The sequence below is a fragment of the Bombina bombina genome, chromosome 5, assembly GCF_027579735.1.
Source record: "Bombina bombina isolate aBomBom1 chromosome 5, aBomBom1.pri, whole genome shotgun sequence".
NCBI classification, from domain to species: domain Eukaryota; kingdom Metazoa; phylum Chordata; class Amphibia; order Anura; family Bombinatoridae; genus Bombina; species Bombina bombina.
Window position 1 is genome coordinate 829627187 of NC_069503.1, and position 23709 is coordinate 829650895.

Consider the following 23709-nt stretch of genomic DNA (forward strand, 5'->3'; position numbering starts at 1 on the left):
GAGGGTGTGGTGGCGGGACAACTTCTGTCAACGAAGCTCATCAGGCGAGAAAGCCCCCAAGACTCGTCAGCAGGGAATGTCCCAAAAGGATGTCTCCATCGTCAGCTCCTGAAACGTTCCTGACGTCATCGAGTGTCCATGTCTGCTATAGGCCCAGGAGGAGGGATTGGTATGTTCGCCACCATCAGGCTGTACCAATGGAAGTGGAGTAGAACAGAGGGCTTCAGATGGCTCAGCGGTATTTCCTTCCGCTGTAATAGGATAATGGATCAAAACAAACAAAGCCAGACTGAGCCCAAACTTGATGCTGAAGAAAGGTTCTCTTATTCCAAGTGGTAGAAGAGGAACATACAAGCAAACGCATGATGCGTTTTGCGCATGCTCACATGCGCTTCATCAGAGGCTAATGATTCTAGGAGTGTGGAGACCTTTATAGGGCGGTATGGCCTATCGGTCATGTTTGTTTAATATCCAATCAGGTGTAGACAGCTAAAATGACATGGGCAACCCACTCATTAAGTCGCCACGCTACTAAATTAATCTAGCGATTAAATCCATTAATGATGAACCCACTGGTTCAAAATCCATATATATGCACTCAGTGCAGTGAATAAATAATCTTATTACAATTCAGTATATATTAGTTGCAATAATTTGTTACAATGGTTGACATACTGTATATAGAAAAAGGGCAAATGGGTTATAGGGTATATACCACAAGGAGTAATGATATAATAACAAAACAAAAATTCTAAGATTGTGTATTAAATCAGGAGATATATACAGTATAAACATTACTTCCATTGTGAAATAAAGAAACAGAAATAAACATGCTCAAATAGGACTCGAGCAAGTACATATATTAAAAAACACTAAAATAAATAGAAGAAACACAATGTATGAAAAAATTGGTTGGATAATCATAAGAAAAAAAGAATTGATATAAAGTAGATCAATTCAAAGGTTGGTCATATGGCACACTACTGTTTGATATAGGCATTCCTAAAGAGAAAAAGGGAAAAACCTGACTAATTACTACGAGATATGGCAATCTAGATTGGTTGTTAAAAATCTAACCCAATAGTCCATACTCTCATAAGTAGATCTACCCCTACTTAGAGGAATAATCAAACACTTTGTGTTAAAGTGGCAGTGCTTGCTTGATAAACTACTGGTATAGCAAATGTTAAAATACACAAATCACAAGCATATACATTAAAAATATATATATATTTGAAAGGAAGCTGATATATTAATTGGCTGCATTGGATGTCAATCATACTAATGGAGCAACAAGATCACATTGGGGAAGTGTTAAGACCGGATAATTCGTTAGAGCTAAAACTGAAAGCAAAAAGGAGAGGAATCACCCTGAGGAAAGCAGTCTCCTATATCACTGATCTGTGTCACTAAAGAGATGTTTTATGCATATGACAAATTATACATGGTTTTTACATAATGATATGTACATAGTTTTTATTTTACTGAGCTAATTAAAAAAGGGTGCTTTATAAAACTTGGGTTTCCACATACTAAGGAACAGGTTTTCTGTTAAGGACTGTTGAATAAAAAAAAAATCTTTTTGACATTATGCTTTTTTTTGTATTTATTTACGTATTGTTTAATAAAGGTTAAAGGGACAGTATACACTCATTTTCATATAACTGCATGTAATAGACACTACTATAAAGAATAGGATACACAGATACTGATATCAAAATCTAGTAAAAACTGTTTAAAAACTTACTTAGAAGCTCTCAGTTTAGCTCTTTTGAAAAGGCAGTTGGAAAGCCCACTGCAAGTGGGAATTAAGACACTATCCCCTCCCCCCTCCCCCCTCCCCTTCTTTTGCATATGAAAAGGACCTTTACATAAACAGGAGCAAGCTGAAGTAGGTATCTGACGGTATTCTCATAAAACTTTGGGGCTTGATTAGGAGTCTGAAATTCAGAGCAATGTTATTTAAAAATAAGCAAAACTATACATTAAAAAAAACAACTTTATGGGCTATATAAATAGATAATCTACAAAACATTTATGCAAAGAAAAAATGAGTGTATCATGTCCCTTTAATAGATGGGTGTGTTTATGTGTCATTTACTCCATAATAACAATGGCAAGTTTTCACAAACTCACATTAGTGCTTGTGTCTGCTATTAAAGAAATAATGAATCTCACAGCGCTTAAGAATAGCGACCTATGGCTCCTATCTAAAGTGGGTCCCCAACTACCCACAAAAAGAGAGAATATATTGTGTCGAGGGTTAGAGAGGAGCGTCAAAAAAGGCAAGATCTAATGAGTGTGGAAATGGTAGTGTAAGTCAGTGTGGTAATTGACTTGAGTATAGGAATGATACTATATTTATCAGTTATTAAGTACTACAAGTAGGCCTCAAAGGCTACAGGAACTAATCAACAGTAATTAGTAGAATATTACAACACAATTTATTACAGGTTATATAAATAAACATGGATCCATGGTACATAAAAACATAAAATCAATGCAATAAAAACAGATAAACATACAGATGCCTGATGCAATGAATAAACAAAAATTATACATAAAAATGCCAAATATATGTGTATGATCCTTCCAAAGAAGCGACCCAATAAATGACTGATTATTGCTAACAAATATGATCTTAAAAAAGACAGTTAAAATCGGAATAATTGGTGTCGGTAAACGTTACTGCCGTCTACAGCAGGGGCCGGTGTAGATACAGTCCTCCTAATCTGTTAACCCTGGTGAGGGTGTTGTCTTAAAAGTAGAACGATAAAACAATCCAAAATGTGAAAAAAGTCTAAAGTGAGACAATCAAACAATCCAGATAATGGAAAAAATATATTAATGAGGTAGAAAACAACTAGTGTGTACACAAGCTAGTGCTAATCCAAAATAAAATAATAATGATAGTGATCAAGTCACACAGTGGTGTGGCAAAAAAAATTTGGAAAAAATGTATAAAAAATATATAAAGAATGTGTAAAAAAGTACAAATAAGTGATTAGAAATCAAATAGTGTCCTAATTGTATTCCAAATCAATGCACAAAATTCCTAAATATATCCAAGATGGTGCTAAAAGATAGGTGAAATGTTGTAAAAAAACGGAAGATAGTAGCCTTATTGTAATCCAATCAATACTGTTTAGTGTGTCCAACAATAGAGACAGTTATGTCCATAGAAAAAACAAGGATTAAAAATAAAAATAACAATAAAAAGCTGGGAAATCCTCAAAACCTGAAAACAGAAAATAAAAACATAGTATAATACTGTTTAGATATTGGATAATCAAAGAATATAGCTCACCATATAATTGCCAACGCGTTTCGGCCCACAACTGGGGCCTTTTTCAAGACTAGCAGTGTGTCTGCTATTACTGCCTGAGTGTGCGTGTGTGTGCCTATCTATCCCTGCCTGTGTGTGCATGTCTCTGTCTATTACTGCCTGTGTGTGCATGTCTTTATCTATTACTGTCTGTGTGTGAATGTCTTTGCCTATTACTGCCTGTGAGTGCATGTCTCTGTCTGTTACTGCCTTTGTGTGAATGTCTCAGTCTATTACTGCCTGTGAGTGCATGCCTCTGTCTATTACTGTCTGTGAGTGCATGTCTCAGTCTATTACTGCCTGTGAGTGCATGTCTCTGTCTATTACTGTCTGTGAGTGCATGTCTCTGTCTATTACTGTCTGTGAGTGCATGTCTCAGTCTATTACTGTCTGTGAGTGCATATCTCTGTCTATTACTGCCTGTGTGCGCATGTCTCTGTCTATTACTGCCTGTGTGTATAGTATATTTGAAAAATAAACAGCTATTACAGTTCTTTATCAAATTATTTATGTGCAAAAATCTCATAGACTTTAATAGTGAATTTTGTATAAAATAAATTGTTATAACTTTTCTAAATAATTGTAATAGACCCCTAAATATGTTACAAATACACCCATTGACATATTGCAATCCTTTAGAAAATCTTACCTGATGACTTTTTTGCAAAGTTCAACTTTAAAGTCTATTGGACGTTTTGTAGATACATTTTGGATAAGAATTTAAACAAATACATATGCATAGCTATGAGAAAAGTATAAATATAATGGCAATTAGTAAAAGATGTAAATATATTTTTAGATAATATCAATATATTTGGAAAAAACATTGTAGTAGAAAAAGGACATATTTAAAGGGATAGGAACGTCAAAATAAAATTTTTATAATTCAGGATACAGCAAAAAAATTAAGACAATTCTATTATTCTTGTTCTCTTGGTATGAATTGTTGAAAAGCATATGTACATATCCTTAGCAGGAGCAATGCACTACTAGCAGCTAACTGGTGGTTGGCCGCAACACACATTTGTCTCTTGTCATTTGCTTACCAGATGTGTTCAGCTAGGTCCCAGTAGTGCACTGCTGCTTTGGAGCTGACCTCTAAATGACAGAGTGACATGCAAGGTCTAGGAAGGGGGACTTTAGAATCTGTGAGGGGGGCGCATTTTGGAATTTTGCCCTGGGAGCCAGATTCAAGCCCTGTATATATCCACACATAAATGAGTGGCCCACAGGATTTTAACTCATTTAAAATATCAGTTACTCAAAATTATGCCATGTTTGCCATCTGTTTATTGCAATATAAGATGATTTTTTAATTTTTATAAAATGTAAGTTTTTTAGGTTTTTGGAAAGTGTATTATTTTATTTAAAATAAAAATAATGCTATTTTGTTTATAAATCTTTATTTAGCTAATTGCAACCAGTTTCAGAATAAGAAGCTGACTAAATAAGAAGACAACTTCAGCCTTGTACATTTTGCAGCTTTCTTGTACTTAAAGTGAAAGTAAATTTTAGTATACAAGTATACGGCTATTGTTTAATCGAGTATAAACTAGTGTAGTCGCTAACTTATTTTTTTTATTTTTAACGATTTCGGAAATATAGATCAAATTGCGATCTTACTTTTCCCTATGTTCCTCCGCCCCCTCGCTTTCTTCCTGGTTTATCTTTCATACATTGACCAGTGGTCCCACCCGCCGTATACGTCAGAAAGCGTGCTCGTTCTCAACATATTCATTTTTACGCATGCGCAATATGACAATTTTAATATTAAAAAGATTGTAAATGAATAGATTGTGGCATTCAGAATTTATACTTAGTTTAGCAAATAGCGGTAGTTAGCGAAATTTGTCCTATCGCTTGCTCCGTGTGAAAGCGAATGCAGTGACGAAACTCGAGGATTCCCTTTGGTTACAATGTGCACGCGGCTAGCATAAACACGCTTCTAGAGACAGACGAATTTCAGAGATATCCGCATGCGCATTTCAAAGTGGGGGCGTATATTGAACAGATTTAGACGCCACTGGGTGACCTAATCAGCAAAAAAATATTTTCAAGCGGGTGAATAATCGGGGAGTGACTTGGGCTAAATCATTGGGGAAATAAAAGCATTTACATAATCAAAATGATGAATTAAAGTAAGGTTTATTTTTCATATATTTTTAAAATCTGAATAGCGAATAGCCTTAGTTTACTTTCACTTTAATGTTCACTCACAGTGGTTACCTTTTAAATAACTATCAGCATAAACCACTGTGAATGAACATTAAGAGCAAGAAAGCGGCAAAATGTTTCGTTTTTTAGAATGAATGTCTATAGGTTGTTTGTTACATTAAAGTTGATTAAAAAAAAAAAAAAAGCAAAGAAAAAAAAGCTTTGAGTGGAGGTCACATGTTTCCTGTCTAGAGTGTAGCTCCAGTCTGCAGCTAGACCATTCTCGTATTATGGCCAAAAAGCCCTAAAACCTTTGCGGGGGGAGGGGGCAGCACAACACTGGTGTAATCATTTAATCCATTATGTTAATGATAAACTATACTCGGATAGTAAATCACAACTATTTCCCTTAGTAACATACTGTAAATGGTGTGTTCTTACAAATGCTATTAACCGTTTGTGGTAATAAAATCATTGTGCAAATAATATAACCTTAGTGCAATTCAATTTAATTTTCTCAGTATTTAAGAGCTGTAGAAATGCCCAACGAAATCCAATGCAGTTGAACTTGAAACTACTATTTATTTTTAACCCATTTTGCACTAAAAAAGCATATTGAACTATAGAGCCTGAATGTGTAAACCATTATTAAACCATTTTAGGAATAAAAGTATTTGGAAAAAAACATTAAACCATTGCAATTCTGTCTTCTTACTAATTGCTGCATAAAACTTTGAAAGGTTTAACACAACTAAGCTATAATATTACATATAACTATTATTAGTGAATAGGTCAATATAGTGTTGGATATAGTGTTTATATATATATATATATATATATATATTCATATATACACACATAAATCCCCTCAGAGTCACCACATCAAACATATATAGCATGCACTGTAATTCCCCCATCTTCACTATCCTTTTTGCCTCATTCCCCAAAGTTTACGTGGGTTGGATGCCAGAGGATCAGCGGGTGCCTTCCTTGAACCCCCCAGGCAGAGGCAAAAGAAATAATGTAGATGGGGTAATTAAAATACATCTGGTTTTACCCACATTTCTGTTTTAATACGTAATATTCTTAAGGCACATTATTGAAATATTACATATAAAATATTAATAAAAATGAATATAAATTATTAAAAATTAATAAACATACTGTAAAATATATAGATATATTCTATGGCCCTCTATGACCACATGCTTTACTGTTGAAAGAATCTACTATTCATCTTATGTTCATCAAACAGAACATGCAGAGTTGTGTTGAAATCATGTTGGGAATGTTGCTGTACATGCAGAAATACTACTGCTTTAGGGGAGCGTTGATGAGTAGGCCACTGCCACCAGGTTCAACCATTTGGGGCTCGATTTATCAAACATATTCTCCTTAATTTGCGCCTTAATTCACGCCGTCGTAATATATCTCCTATTTATCAATAAGAAATACTCCGAAAAATGTGCAAATACGACTACAAAATTATCGCCCTTCAATGTCCTTCGCCTAGGCGCACATTTGCGCAAAATAAAGCTTTAAAACGCCCTTTTCAGGGTGTATATTCAAGAATACGACCTATTTCTCTCCAAAATCGATATTTATCATTATTTTGCGCCATTGGAGAGCCTAAAGTTCTCCTCCTAATACGACTACTAATGTTCTCCATGAAGAGATAGGAGAACATCTAATTTACTCCATATTTTCAGCGCAAGAAGATGGATTATTTCCTGATTTTGTCTGCTATTTCTTTAGCAAGGGGCCATGAAAATCGAAGAAATGAACAGATTTTGCCAATACGTAGACGGCAAAGAGTTCCACGAGTTTTTCTACCTCGTTGTGGACTACAGGCATTATCTGATTATCAGATAAAAAAAAGATTTCGCCTAAACAGGGAGAGCATACAAAATCTATATGTTCTAATACAGAATGATCTAGAGCCACAGACTAGAAGAACAAGGGCAATACCTGGAATGCTCAAGTTATTGGCAGTTTTGCATTTCCTAGCCACGGGCTCTTTTCAGGCTGTGTCCAGTGCAGCGGTTGGCATGAGTCAGCCTTCTTTTTGTAGACATTTGAGGACTGTCTTAAAAGCGATTTTGAAGCATCTAAATAAATTTATATATGTGCCAAGGAATGTACATGAATGGCACCAAGTTAAATCTGGTTTTTATCAAGTTGCCGGCATTCCAAATGTCCTAGGTGCAATTGATTGCACACATATTGCAATTCGACCACCAGCTTTAAGGGAGGAGCAATATCGAAATCGTAAACACTTCCACTCTCTCAATGTTCAAGCAGTATGTGACTCTAACCTTCGGTTTTGGGCAGTAAGATCAGGTTTTCCAGGGTCATGCCACGATTATCACATATTAAAGCAGTCTGCTTTATTTGCAGCATTTGAACGTGGAGAGATGCCACACGGTTGGCTATTAGGTGAATATTAACATTTTTATATTTATTTATTAAATGTCATATTTTAACCTCATAAACCTGTTGTTACATGTCGCTAATTTGTAATTGTATTATATTTTTGAAGGTGACAGCGGGTACCCTTGTAGGCCTTGGCTCTTGACACCTGTACCAATACCTCATACAAGATCAGAAATCAAGTTCAACGAATCTCACAGGTCGACAAGGAGTGCTATTGAGCGTACATTCGGGGTACTGAAAATGAGATTTCGGGTGTTGGACCGTTCTGGTGGTGATCTTCAATATTCCCCAGAGAAATGTAATGACATAATTCTGGTGTCATGCATAATGCATAATATTGCTATTTCCCAACTAAATATAGATGAGGTGTGTCTGGAGGATGTGCCAGAAGATGTTTATGTTCCTCAGGAAATTGTCACAAGACATACCACAAGAGCAGGAGTGGAAAATCGTCTTGAAATTATTGAACGATTTTTTAGATGTAAGTCTACTTACATAAAATTTTATTAACATGTTAATATAGTTTGTTCTATATTATTAATTACACCTTTTTTCTTTTTTTCAGGAAATTTTCGGATTGGATTCAAATACCTTGGTTTAATTTAATAATTAATATTGATAGAATTGTATATATATATATATATATATATATATATATATATATATATATATATATATATATAATTTTATTTTTATATAAGAGAAATTACATAGTTTGATACCAAAGTTGGGATTGTTTTATTTATACATCTATATATATCTATATATCTCTATATATCTCTATATATATATATACATATATATATATATATATATATATATATATATATATATAAATACATTTTTTTTTTTAAAATAGAATTTATATAGTTTATAACCAAAGTTGTGTTGTGTTATTTATACATATATATCTTTTTTTCTTTTTGAATAAAAAATGAATACTTTGAATAAAAAAAAGTTTCGTTATTTACTTTGAATTAAATTTTTTTTTTTAATAATATAAAAAACTTTATTAAACACCAAAAATTAACATAAAAACAGTGAACTCTAATAAACATTAACAAAGGCTATAAGTGCGTTAAATATTTTAGAAAACAAAACTTGAAGGTATATATGGAGAATAGAATTATAAATCAGGATGTCGTCTATTCAAGAACTCTAACTTTTTCTGATAATACTCCTTTTGCACTGTTAATTGTTCTTGAAGTATATTATTTCTTTGTTTTTCCAATTCTATCATTTGTTTAAAAAATTCATTTTGTTCATTACTGAAGGACAATGCCATATCTGTTAATCTTTCAACCTCATTTGGTCTCTCCGGTTCATCTATCGGGCATTGTTCTGCATCCTCAATCTCTTCCTCACATTCTGATTCCTCTACATGTGGTGTTTCAAGTTGTGTTGATGTTTGTATTTGTGTCTCATCATCATCATCCTCCTGACAAACTGTGTCAGTCACAAGTGGTTGTAATGTGATTTCTATTTCATCTATGAATGTAAAAAATAATTAATTAAAAAAATTAATAAAATTAATTTAATAAAAAAAAAAAGGTCAATAATTACCATAAAATAATGTAATTGACGAATCCTGCATAGTTTGTAGTAAGCCCATGACACCTGTAACAATAAATACATTGATATTCATATATATGTTTTTAAATTAAATATCTTTACATAAACAGAATTCTAAGGTGAAAAGTAAGAAACGTATTAATACATATTAATTACATTTCATTGTCCATTATTTTCATTAATACAAATGATATTAACATTTTTGTAATATACTTTTACTTACTGGTAGTTTCTTCCCTGCATGGTATACCACATGAAGATGTTGTGGGTTGTTCACTAGTCAATTCAGACTCCGATGGTAGGTCCACCTGGGCATTTTCTATTTCATTTTCTAATGCCTGTTCATGTTCTTCTATAGTACATATAAACAAATTAAAAATTAATTAAAATTAAAGATTGAGAAAATGAATTTACAAAATACATGTTAAAGAAATAGTATAGTGTAAATTATTCTTTCATTATTCTGATAGAGCATGTAATTTCCAAAAATTTTTATAATTCAATACTATTATAATTTTTATATTTTCTTCTTTTTGGATTATCTTTCATTTCCCAAACAAAAAATCTAAGTTTAGAAGCGTGGCCATTTTTGGGTGTGACACCTGTTTAGCGCTTGAGGATTGGTTTCTTTTTAAATGTAGCCAGCCAATTAACAAGCAGTATCCAGGTCCTCATCCAAAAATGGTCCTGCTTCCAAGCTTACAAGCAAACTTTGTAAAATCCATATTAAAATAAAAAAATATAAAATATTCATATAAAACAATTATTAGCAGGGTATGCTCTGTCTGAACCATGAAAAATAAGTTAAGAATATATTATACTATTCGTTTAATACCAATCAATTAGATATTTACCTCGAAAATCCATGGTATCTGATGGTACATCAAGTCCCACCACGACAGCATCCCCCATCCTGGCATACAGCATCTGTTCGTAATCAAGCAGTTCAGCCCTATATGCGGGGCCTCCACCAGTTCCTTTTGATAAATGCTTTTCCTTACATACTTTTCTTTTAATATTTTTACGAATATCATTCACCCGCTTCCGACAGGCCCTGACGTCTTTCGGAAAACTACCCTCTGCTGACACAGCACGACTAATTTGTTCCCAAATTGCCTTTTTTCTTTGAGGGTTGACAGATTTTGCTTGATATCCGATAATAACATCGTAATGTTCGATGACAACTTCAACTAGAATACAGTTCTGTCGATGACTAAACATCACACTTCGGCCACTTTTCGTCTTTCCAGATAGTCCAGTAGCCATCGCAAATTTCGATCAAAAAATGGCGCAAATAAGAATAGTGTCTTCGTTCGAAGTCAGAATAAAGTAATGAACAATTATCACTATCAACTTTTGTTCCAGAACATTACAGAAATGGGGCGTTATATGAATAGATTACGGAATAATTTAAATAAAATTAGTAACTGTAATTTGATTGCACAATTAGAATTTAGTTTATTCCTATTGGTCAAATGTTAATTTTTTTCAAATTGATGTGTCTTTATTTTTATATACATTCTTTTTTAAAATTCGAAACTATTTGTATGTATCAATTGGGGTAACAACGAACATAGCCCTAAAAAAAAAATTAACCTAGGAAAAAAAATGTATCGACTGTAGAAATATCGTCACAGTTATTGCGCATTGTAACAATTCACAGTTATCTTCTATCGACTGTAGAAATATAGTGCACGTTATTGCGCACTTTGTAACAACTTACATGTAATCTATATTGATACAAAAAGATGTAACTAGTTTAATATTTTTTCTTTAATATTGATCAATAAATCAGTTTCTACTCGATTACTTATTTCTTTTAAACATAAATCATTTTTAAAATGGGTATATTTTAATGCGCAATAACAATAACAATTAGTTCCGTTATTGGGTGGAGTTTTATGGTTAGAGAGATACATACAGACAGTGATGATGAATCGTTCCAAGAAGTTTTCCATCGGTGAATTACTTATAATCACCTATACAATGGAAAAGTATTTTCCGAAAAAAAGGAAGGGGATATTCACATTGGAACAGGATAAAAGAAATCCAATTTTATCAGAGATGGTTCGACGAGTCAGACGTCTGTCTGGCCATAATAGGACTAGAAAACAGTGCTTGAAGCGTTATAATGATCTAATCCGGAGACAATCGAAATTAAGGACCCTAATAAGAAGCTATGTTATGAAATGTAAGTATTTATGTAATAGTTATGTATCATTTTTTTAAATCTATTGTAATCTGTCATTAGTTGTTACTTTGTTTACATAATCTTGAACTTTGTACAAAAATATAATTGCAAATTTTGTATCCATTTCAGCTTTATTGCGGTTTGTGAAACATTATTAACAATGTAATTGTTTCAGTCTGATGTTGTACTGTACAATCAATTAGCAATATAAATACAATTGTATTTCAATTCTTTACAGTCAAAAATAGAAAAAGGCCCCGTTATCTGCGCCCAATAAAATGGAATCCATCCAGTCCAGAAGCTGATTGTGATCCACTACCGACTGTTTTTCTGGAGTCTGAGGCTATAATTACAACAGGTATGAATATAGTTACTAAAATGTTTAATATTAAGATAACTCATCATTGATATTAACATTTATATGTTCATAATTTTTAAAAAAAGGGGAAAAAAAAAAGAGGCGACAACGTCGCAGAAGGCCAATGCCCATCATTGATGATGAATCTGACAATGAAGGTAGATTTCATTCACATATATCTTACAAATAAATAAAATTATTCTATTTAATGACTATAATCATATTAATTATAGACATGATTGAAGAAGATACAAACCAAAATGCCATTGAAGATATAATTGTTGAAGAGGAAAATAATAATATGAATCAAGATTCACCAAATAGCGAGCAACAACAAGACAATAATATATGTAGGTTCATATGTCTATTCAGTCACTCCTTATATGTCATTATTTGTACTAAAATAGAACTTTTGTTTTAGTGAATAATTATTGAAAAGAGATATGGATTTCAATCAGCATTGTTCTATTACATAAGTATTCCTGTTATAATTATGTATGTCTTTCAGCTATTCAAGATGAAGGACAGAACCTTGAACATGAAGAAGAAATGCAATCTAATTCATCCAATGTAACGGAATTTTATGATTGGAGTGAGTTCTTTTGTATCATAACAATCTTTAGCTTTCACTATTGTGTGGAACAAAAGATGCATGTGCGTGTACACAGTATTATCAAGATGACATGCTTTTAAATAACAACAGAGGTGTGGATAAAACCTTCTAACAAGATATTAGTCTTTTGTCTGTGTTTCTTGTTAGCATTAGATAAAACAGTATTTATCTTGTAATACTAAACTGAAATGTATTCAGTTCATGACATAACTATTTTTCTATTTCTCATTGGTATAGTGCCTGAAGATCAAGAAATATCTATCAACAAAAAAGAAATTTTGGATACCCTGCTGGAAGTGGAAAATAATTTGATGAGGACATACATAAAAGTGCAAAACTTAAGAGAAAAATATCAATCCTTTTAATTAGGAACAATAAAACAAAACATTATTTCTTTTCATTTTTAAATAAAAAAAATTATTATGATATGAAAATAACTTTTATTTTGGTTTTCAATAAATCCATATATTTTTCAATTTAAAGGTGTGTGTGTGTTTATTTAATCTAAAAAAAACCTATATTAATGCTGAGGGGGGAGGTGGATATAAATATAAGAGTTGGGTGAGATCAAAGGGTTGGGTTATATCTTTGAAATACACAAACTCATGTTTAGATAAGTAGTTCAAAAGTTAATACAAAGATGTAATTTTTAATACAATTTTTAATGAGATCTTGATGTGCTTTCTTAAGTAATATAAACATTGATACAACAAATAATAAAGTAGATATCAAAAAATTGTGTTATTTTCAACATTAAATTTTAATCTTACCATTTAACTTGAGATTTATATGTGAGAGAATGTTGATCACAATTATTATATTCAAATTTTTAAAACATTGTTAGCGATTATCGTAAATATAAATAAATTGTGTGTTTATTGAAAAGCACACATCGAATTTGTAACATTGATAACTGAACAATACAAATTAAAAAGTAAGCAATGAGAATTCACATTTATTTCTCATATGCGCTTTAATTTAACAAATTTTTAATAATAAATATGGCGCAAATATATTAATAGCGGCGAGATTTATCAATATCACGCCACATCTCGCCTTTGGAAAGTAACGTAGAAATACAACCCCTTTTATGATAAATAATGGCGCACATGTGCGCCTATCGGATGGCGATATGCAGAGTACTTGACAGAGAACAGAACGGCGATCTTGAACAAAGTTTGATAAATCGAGCCCTTGGTCTAGGGTACCGACTCAGTCAGGCTGACAATAATTATATCCACATGTAGAGGACAAACTTCTATATTAATTTATATGTCTTACTATACGATGAGCCATCTATCAGGAGATAACCGTCAGATTATCTCAATCTCATCAGCAGCCACCAGACATATGAAAAAAGTTTTTTTTGATAGTAACTAACACATTGATGTGGACTCTGTGCAGGGTGATTGGTGTAGCTTCTTGGGAAGTGGACTTTCTGAGCCAAAATGTTTTTTTGTTTTTTTTTAATGGGACAGGAACTTGGATGCTGAATACATGATATATCTGTTGCTTGTTTTCTCTACCTCTCCGAGTCTTATGGAATGGGTGACTTTAGTTGTGGTAGCTTGGAAATTAAGTTTGTGTCAAATCTGTTCCTCTTTTTCTCACTTTCTCTTGGCCTTTTGGAAGGTAACTTTGGTCGGTATGGCTACTTGAAAAGTGGGCTTTCCAGGCTTTTTTTTGAGCAAAAACATGTTTTGCTATGAATGAAATCTTGTTCATTGTCTCTCTTTTTTAGCATTGTGTAACAGGTGGATGTGGATGATTTTTTATTTACTGAATGAAAAAACTTATTCTGTAGCAAATATGTGGCTTGTTGTCTCTGTCCTTTTTAGTCTTAGAATTTGGTTGGTGTGGCTTCTTGGGAAGTGGGTGTCCCTGACATTTGTTTGTACAAACAAGTGTTTTGTAATCTCTTTCATTCATAGCCTTGTTGAACTTTTGGATTTGATTGGTGGGGTTATTTAAAAAGTGGGCATTCAAGGCTTTGTCGTGTAAAATGTTTTTTTTTCCTTAAGGGACACTTGAATGTGCATTCAGTGGTTGGTCAGAAGCTCATTGTCTCTTTCTCCCAGCGTTGTGAGACTGGCAAATTTGGTTGGTGTGGCTTCTTGGGTAGTGGGCTTTCCTGGGAGTTCCAATCTGTTTCATATTCATCCTGGCTAGGAAGGGATTAATTCACTGTATTATTCAAAGCTTTTCACCACTAAAATGTGGTTCTGAATGTTCTTTAAGACTTATCCCTGTTTATTTTAATAATTTAACTTATATGGCTGTTCCATATGTTTCTGTTCCAACTTTTACCCCGTCCTCATAAAAAGCACAGTCTCCTAACGTATGTATTTACTGTACATTGAATTAATGTATTTACTGTAATGGAAGCTTCAGAGGAACACCTATCCCCTAAAAACGACATACAACACATTTTTATATGTCTTGATTAAGCACTGGTTATGGATGAAATGTGTGGATTTGTGGGGTAGTTTGGGACCTGGTGTTGCTGTTTTTAAAATTTTAAATAAAACTAGATATATTTTGAGCCACTTTTTGTGATAATGTCAGGAAGGAGGATATTCACTTTCATCTTTTCAGTTCTTTATCAATAAGGTGTTTAATCTATTACATGTGCCTATTGCCTAATTTTTAGTTTGTGTGAAATTAATGTTTTTTAACTAATTAGCTTGAATCAACACTTAAGATATTTGCATCATCCACATGTTATTCAATTTCAATCACAAAGCTCCTTCCAGGGGCTCTATAGCAACAATTTACTAGTTGTCATTTATATCTAATAGTCATTCAACCATAGCAACACTGGTCAGTGGAAAAAACATAATACGTACAAAAACAAATTTTGATTGAATGCTGCAGAGATCTGCGTGATCATTAAATCTGTTTTTGCATCCTTTATATTATGATTTCAATTTTTATTTCTCCTTTCTTTGCCAAGCACCAAAAGCTTACTGCAGTAACAAGCTTAAATTGACTTATTAAACTCAATAACCACTTCAAGAAGGTTATAAAAAGATCCCGGCTCCTCCTGTGGATTCTAGAATGGACCAGGGAAATTTGAAAAAGAACTTTGCATCTGGGTCCAAGAATAATTTTGCCATTACATTGGTTAAGGTTCTATTAATTATTCATCTTTTGAATGAGGATTCTTCCCTTGGATCAAAACTAGACAGCTTAATAAGATGCTTGTAAAAGAGGCTTCTCATTGTGTCAGGGTCATGTCCAGCAGCTGCACCTCCATGGTGTTTGTTAAAATATTCAGACAAGTTTGATAGTTGAAAGATTGGAGTTGAAAAATAATGAGCTGAATGGTACATAACTGTGAACACTGAGTTCTATCCTTTACTATCATAGATATGAAATTATAAAAAAAAACACTCATTATTCCAATTGAGTTTTTTCACACAGCAATGCTTACTGGAACTCAAAATAAAAATGACTGAAAACCATGACCATGAACCATTTTTTTTACTGCTGTACTAATTACATGTGTGTGTGTGTGTGTATATATATATATATATATTTATACACACACACTGTATATATATATATATATGCAACATAAAACAATGAAAAAAAGTAACATAAACAACAAGAGCCTATAAAATATTGTAATACTTATTACATCAGTTTAAAATTGTTAAATGTTATTACCATAAATAATCGTAAATACTGATTAGTACACAAATACTACCAAAATATGTTGTGCAGCTGTGGAAATAAATGTCAATCAATGAATTGATAAATCAAGCAATTGATTGATAGCTAGGAAACAGAGGTATAGATAAAAACATTGTGTTTTTTGTGTTTACAATTTTTTTGTGTTAAATTTGTATTTATGATGATTTAAATCTATACAAATACACACCACCCCATGTAAAACCACTGTACTTATATTTAGCCCGATGTCTTGCAGAGCATTGAACTCAATTACATACCTATCGAATTTGTGTCTATGTACATTAAAGGGGAAAATGGAAATTGACATACAGCGGTACCGTATTATTATTTTAAGATAAACTATTATTGGAGCATAAAACAACATAGAACAACATACTCAAATCCCTTCCATCTACATGGAGGCTGGAGCTATCAGAAGATTTGGGGGGAAAAAAATACACCACAGAATCTTGACCTTACTTACATATTCTAAAATAATGCCTCTATATTCATACATTTATCTTGTGATCTATGTGTATCTCATTTACATACTGAACCATGATTAGCTACCTAGGGAGATAAGCTGTTCTCAAGCTACAATTTTTTAAAATTCCTTGAAGTACTCAGTACTGAGACTTCTTCGATAATCTCACCAGACAAGAAAGCTTTAGAGAATAGGGCCCATAGAAAGAATGAAACATCTATAAGAGTTGCATAGGTATGCAATAAAGGTCTGCTATTAAATAATTTAATTTAAAGTGAAGAGTCTGTACTCGAACATTGATCAACATCTACAAAAAAATAAAGAGTAGAGAATTGCTGCCTCAGTATTTGATATCTTTTGGGAGTACTATATTGGGTCACCAATTATCTTCTCTGGATTCCTGGAGTCTCCTGACTATCTGTGAATAAGTCTGTTGGGTGACTATATTGATCCCAGCCTGCTCCAATAGCATCAAAGGAGATGCTCCTACTAATGTGAGTGCATTTTAACACATACTAGGCCATATAGGCACCCTGTGTTTTTTACCACTATCCACAGATTTCCTAATAATCTCGGGAGGCCGGTCTTCTGGGTGACTGTTATGGATCCCAGACTGCTCCATTTGCACTACTAGAGGTGATCCATCGCATGTGAGTGTATCTGACACACATAACAATTATTTCTCTGTACCAAACAATATTGGGCCATGTGGTGCATCTGTCTTCTTATATTACAAAAAAATCAAAATACACTATTTTTATTGAAAGTAGTTTAAATCCCATTTATCATTAAAACTTTTCATTTTCAAAATATTTAATCTTTCAACTCAAAATATAAACTTGATAAAAATGATTATGAGCACTTCAATTTCTTGTGTCAGCTTTAAAGGACAAGTTGTATTTCTATTACAGAAAGAGTAAAAGATGTGGTGCAAGGGTAATTAATGTGTTAATTTGAAAATTATATTATAACATCTTATATTTACTTACAAAAAGTAAGCTATTGTACAATTATCTTAGGTATGTGCTCCTTCATACAGGAAAACCCCAAAACAATTTAATTGACTAAATACTGTAACCACCCAGATATCAGAGAGAATTTTTATAGCTAGCCAGTGACCAGTTTGTAATGTGCTGCTTTTTAAAGGACTGATACATCTCTTAGTTGTACACAAGTGTGCATTTTATTTGATTCAGTTTCTCATAGTGACTCTGAATTTGTTGTGCTAAAATAAAGGTTTTTGATGTTGTGAATGCTATGAGCCGTCCACTCTCAGTGACTGCAGGTTTGCAGAATTTTCTTCCCATGTAAAAAAATTATATTAAAATTAATTTATTTGTACATTTTAATATGGCCTGTAATCAGAGAACAAAAGGATTAAAGCGATAGAAAGTTCAAAACTGAAATGTGCATTACCATTTCAAATAGGAGCATTATTTTTAAATATACTTCCATTAATGGGACAGCCTAGTCAAAAATAAACTTTTATGATTCAGATAGGGCATGCAATTTTAAACAACTTTCCGAATCTGCTTTTATGACCAAATTTGCTTTGTTCTCTTGGTATTCTTTGTTGAAAGCTAAACCTAGGTAGGCTCATATGCTAATTTCAAAGCTCCTGAAGGCCTCAACTTATCTGAATGCATTTGACAGTTTTCACAGCTAGAGGGCACTAGTTCATGTGTGACATATAGATAACATTGTGCTCACACCTGTGGAGTTACATATGAGAGGGCACTGATTGGCTAAAATGCAAGTCTGTCAGAAAAACTGATATAAGGGGGCAGTCTGCAGAGGCTTTAAATACAAGGTTATTCCAGAGCTAAATAAGTATATTAATATAACAGTGTTGGTTATGCAAAACTAGGGAATGGGTAATAAAGGGATTATCTATCTTTTTAAACAATAACAATTCTGGAGTAGACTGTCCCTTTAACAAAAATGCTTCTATTAAAAGTTATTAGTGTTTTTCAGCGGCATATGCACATATCCTGTAAGGATCCGTGCACTAGTATTCAAAAACAAACACGTGAAATCTATGCCTGAGATCACATGCTGGCAAGTCTTTAAACAATTCAATGCATATAATGAAAAATATTATAATAAAGTAAAAGTATATTCTTTTGATTTTCAGATGAAATATGGCTGCATATCTATTTTATGTAATCCTTCAGCATAGAAGAATTCAGAGTAGAAGAGGAAGATTGAAATTAATAAATAATGGGGCAAACAATTCCCAGGATACAAATTAAGGCATATCAGGGAATATGAGCTATGCCCAGAGTAATCCAGTAAAAATTCACAGGGTCTATAGGTCAAGAACCAAAGGAGAAAGGCAACGTTTGAGTGACATGCCAGGTGACCTTCATTATCATAAGTTTCGATTCACCAGCAATATAATAGTCACTCTTTATGTCTTATTTAAAGAGGATTTGGAGCCCAAACCACAGAGGAGCCACACAATACAGGGTAAGATAAAATTATTAACATTTGCATTTTTTTGGAACAGGGTCATTCCAGGTCACATCCAGTTCAATTACAGGTGAGTCAAGGAGTGTTTTTTGTAAAAACAAAAGTTAGAATTGCATTTAAAAAAACATCAATAGATTTATCAATTTACCAAATACAGAGGCTGAGTTAAACCAGATAAAGAGATAATGTTATGAATATTTTAGCATCCGAAACACTTTGGAATGCATTGTTTGCACACTCATTGCAGTCTGTGCCCCAACAAATCAGCCAGAGATCTATGTGAATCCAAGTCCCAGATAGTGTCTGTAATGATGTGTATGCTTTATGTTATATTTTAAGTTCAGTAGCTATTCTTAGTTCACTCTGTGCACTACAAACAGTTAACATTTTAGTCATGGAGGGGGCGGGCAGTTGTTGTTAAGATGGATGCTGCTGAATAAAGTCTGTATTCTTGTTCTCTCTCCTTGCTGTTTGCTAATGCATTATAAAAATCATCACATGGTACCAGAAGTGGGGTGAAAAGTGACATGGCAGCAAACAGCAACACAAAGAACATTCCTTCTCTGGATTTAGAGTCAGAGAACATTTCTGACAATTGGTCAAAATGGAGGGAGCTGATTGAACTTGTGTTTGCAGGCCCAGATGCAGACAGATGGACTGATCAACAGAAGGCAGCACACTTTCTAATATGTGTGGGACAAAAGGGACGTGATGTATGCAGAGCCTGGTAGGCAAGTGGGGATATCACTGCAGATGACAAAAAAAAACCCAGAGGTATTGTTTGCAAAGTTTGAAGCATACTGCAATCCAAGGAAAAACACCACAGTGCAAAGGAAAATATTTTATGAGAGGAATCAGTGTGGAGGGGAATCTGTGCTTTTTATGATGCAGGTGATATGATAAAAGACTGCATTCTGATGGGCAGTAAGTTTAAAGAAGTTCAGGAAAAGCTGCTGCAGGAAGAAGATTTAAATCTTGTGAAAGCCATCAGGATTGCTAGAGCATATGAAATGTCAAGAAAGGACATGCAGCATACCCCCCAACTGTCCCGATTTTCGCGGGACAGTCCCGATTTTAGGGGTCTGTCCCGAGTTGCTAGCCATCTGTCCCGATTTGCCCCAGGCATTAAAAAAATTTTTTTTTTTTTTTTTTTTTTTTAAATTCTGTTGGGCCCATAATAAGAAGAAGCTGGCTTTGCTTTTACAGGGTTATATACCTGTTTCCCTGTGGAAAAGGAATGGTGTGTGGGTTAAGCAGGAGTAAGAAGCCTGTGTACACTCTGACCACGGGTAATGGTGACCTCTCTAACCTACCTCTGGTAGTGATGATGTCTAACCCCTGGTGATAATACTAGCATGCCTTCAGTTTTATACAATGAGCAGTGCTAATACCAGGGTAACAAACAGTGGCAGCCGCAGACTGCCAGCTAATGTGCTTGTCAACCCCAGGACCCCATACAATGAATGTAGTGTGTGTGTCTATCTGTATCCATAACTGTGTGTGTGTATCTGTATGTATAAGTTTATGCTATGTAGTGTGTGTGTGTGTCTGCATGTATAAATGTAAGCTATGTAGTGTGTGTATGTGTATCTACATGTATAAGTGTGTATCTGCATGTATAAGTGTATGCTATGTAGTGTGTGTGTGTCTGCATGTATTAGTGTATACTATGTAGTGTCTGTGTATCTGCATGTATAAGTGTATGCTGCCTGTATAAGTGTATGCTATGTAATGTGTGTGTGTGTGCATCTGCATGTATAAGTGTATGCTATGTAGTGTGTGTGCATCTGCATGTATAAGTGTATGCTATGTAGTGTGTGTGTATCTGCATGTATAAGTGTATGCTATGTAGTGTGTGTGTGTATCTGCATGTATAAGTGTATACTATGTAGTGTGTGTATCTGCATGTGTAAGTGTAGTGTGTTATGCATTTTTGCTGACTTTAAAGGCCAGAATTTAGAATATTAATGGGGAATGCAGAGAGCAGTTTTAAAGAATTTATTATTAAATGTCCAATTAAGATAAAAATATTTAGCAATGTCTTTGCAAAGGATAATTAAATACATAGCTCACATAGCCATACCAGTGGTTTGAGCTTGTGTTTGATTTGCTGCCTAAGTGTATTAAAATCTATGGCCTAGATTTAGAGTTCGGCGGTAGCCGTCAAAACCAGCGTTAGAGGCTCCTAACGCTGGTTTTGGCCGCCCGCTGGTATTTGGAGTCAGTGATTAAAGGGTCTAACGCTCACTTTACAGCCGCGACTTTTCCATACCGCAGATCCCCCTACGCCATTTGCGTAGCCTATCTTTTCAATGGGATCTTTCTAACGCTGGTATTTAGAGTCGTTTCTGCAGTGAGCGTTAGAGCTCTAACGACAAGATTCCAGCCGCCTGAAAAAAGCAGGAGTTAAGAGCTTTCTGGCTAACGCCGGTTTATAAAGCTCTTAACTACTGTACCCTAAAGTACACTAACACCCATAAACTACCTATGTACCCCTAAACCGAGGTCCCCCCACATCGCCGCCACTCGATTAAAATTTTTAACCCCTAATCTGCCGACCGCCACCTACGTTATACTTATGTACCCCTAATCTGCTGCCCCTAACCCCGCCGACCCCTATATTATATTTATTAACCCCTAACTTGCCCCACACAACGTCGCCGCAAGCTACTTAAAATAATTAACCCCTAATCTTCCGACCGCAAATCGCCGCCACCTACGTTATCCCTATGTACCCCTAATCTTCTGCCCCTAACATCGCCGACCCCTATGTTATATTTATTAACCCCTAATCTGCCCCCCACAACGTCGCCGACACCTACCTACACTTATTAACCCCTAATCTGCCGAGCGGACCTGAGCGCTACTATAATAAAGTTATTAACCCCTAATCCGCCTCACTAACCCTATCATAAATAGTATTAACCCCTAATCTGCCCTCCCTAACATCGCCGACACCTAACTTCAATTATTAACCCCTAATCTGCCGACCGGAGCTCACCGCTACTATAATAAATGTATTAACCCCTAAAGCTAAGTCTAACCCTAACACTAACACCCCCCTAAGTTAAATATAATTTTTATCTAACGAAATAAATTAACTCTTATTAAATAAATGATTCCTATTTAAAGCTAAATACTTACCTGTAAAATAAATCCTAATATAGCTACAATATAAATTACATTTATATTATAGCTATTTTAGGATTAATATTTATTTTACAGGTAACTTTGTATTTATTTTAACCAGGTACAATAGCTATTAAATAGTTAAGAACTATTTAATAGTTACCTAGTTAAAATAATTACAAATTTACCTGTAAAATAAATCCTAACCTAAGATATAATTAAACCTAACACTACCCTATCAATAAAATAATTAAATAAACTACCTACAATTACCTACAATTAACCTAACACTACACTATCAATAAATTAATTAAACACAATTGCTACAAATAAATACAATTAAATAAACTAGCTAAAGTACAAAAAATAAAAAAGAACTAAGTTACAGAAAATAAAAAAATATTTACAAACATAAGAAAAATATTACAACAATTTTAAACTAATTACACCTACTCTAAGCCCCCTAATAAAATAACAAAGACCCCCAAAATAAAAAATTCCCTACCCTATTCTAAATTTAAAAAGTTACAAGCTCTTTTACCTTACCAGCCCTGAACAGGGCCCTTTGCGGGGCATGCCCCAAGAAGTTCAGCTCTTTTGCCTGTAAAAGAAAACATACAATACCCCCCCCCCAACATTACAACCCACCACCCACATACCCCTAATCTAACCCAAACCCCCCTTAAATAAACCTAACACTAAGCCCCTGATGATCTTCCTACCTTGTCTTCACCATGCCAGGTTCACCGATCCGTCCTGGCTCCAAGATCTTCATCCAACCCAAGCGGGGGCTAGACATCCACTGAAGAAGTCCAGAAGAGGGTCCAAAGTCTTCCTCCTATCCGGCAAGAAGAGGACATCCGGACCGGCAAACATCTTCTCCAAGCGGCATCTTCTATGTTCTTCCATCCGATGACGACCGGCTCCATCTTGAAGACCTCCAGCGCGGATCCATCCTCTTCTTCCGACGACTAGACGACGAATGACGGTTCCTTTAAGGGACATCATCCAAGATGGCGTCCCTCGAATTCCGATTGGCTGATAGGATTCTATCAGCCAATCGGAATTAAGGTAGGAATTTTCTGATTGGCTGATGGAATCAGCCAATCAGAATCAAGTTCAATCCGATTGGCTGATCCAATCAGCCAATCAGATTGAGCTCGCATTCTATTGGCTGTTCCGATCAGCCAATACAATGCGAGCTCAATCTGATTGGCTGATTGGATCAGCCAATCGGATTGAACTTGATTCTGATTGGCTGATTCCATCAGCCAATCAGAATTTTCCTACCTTAATTCCGATT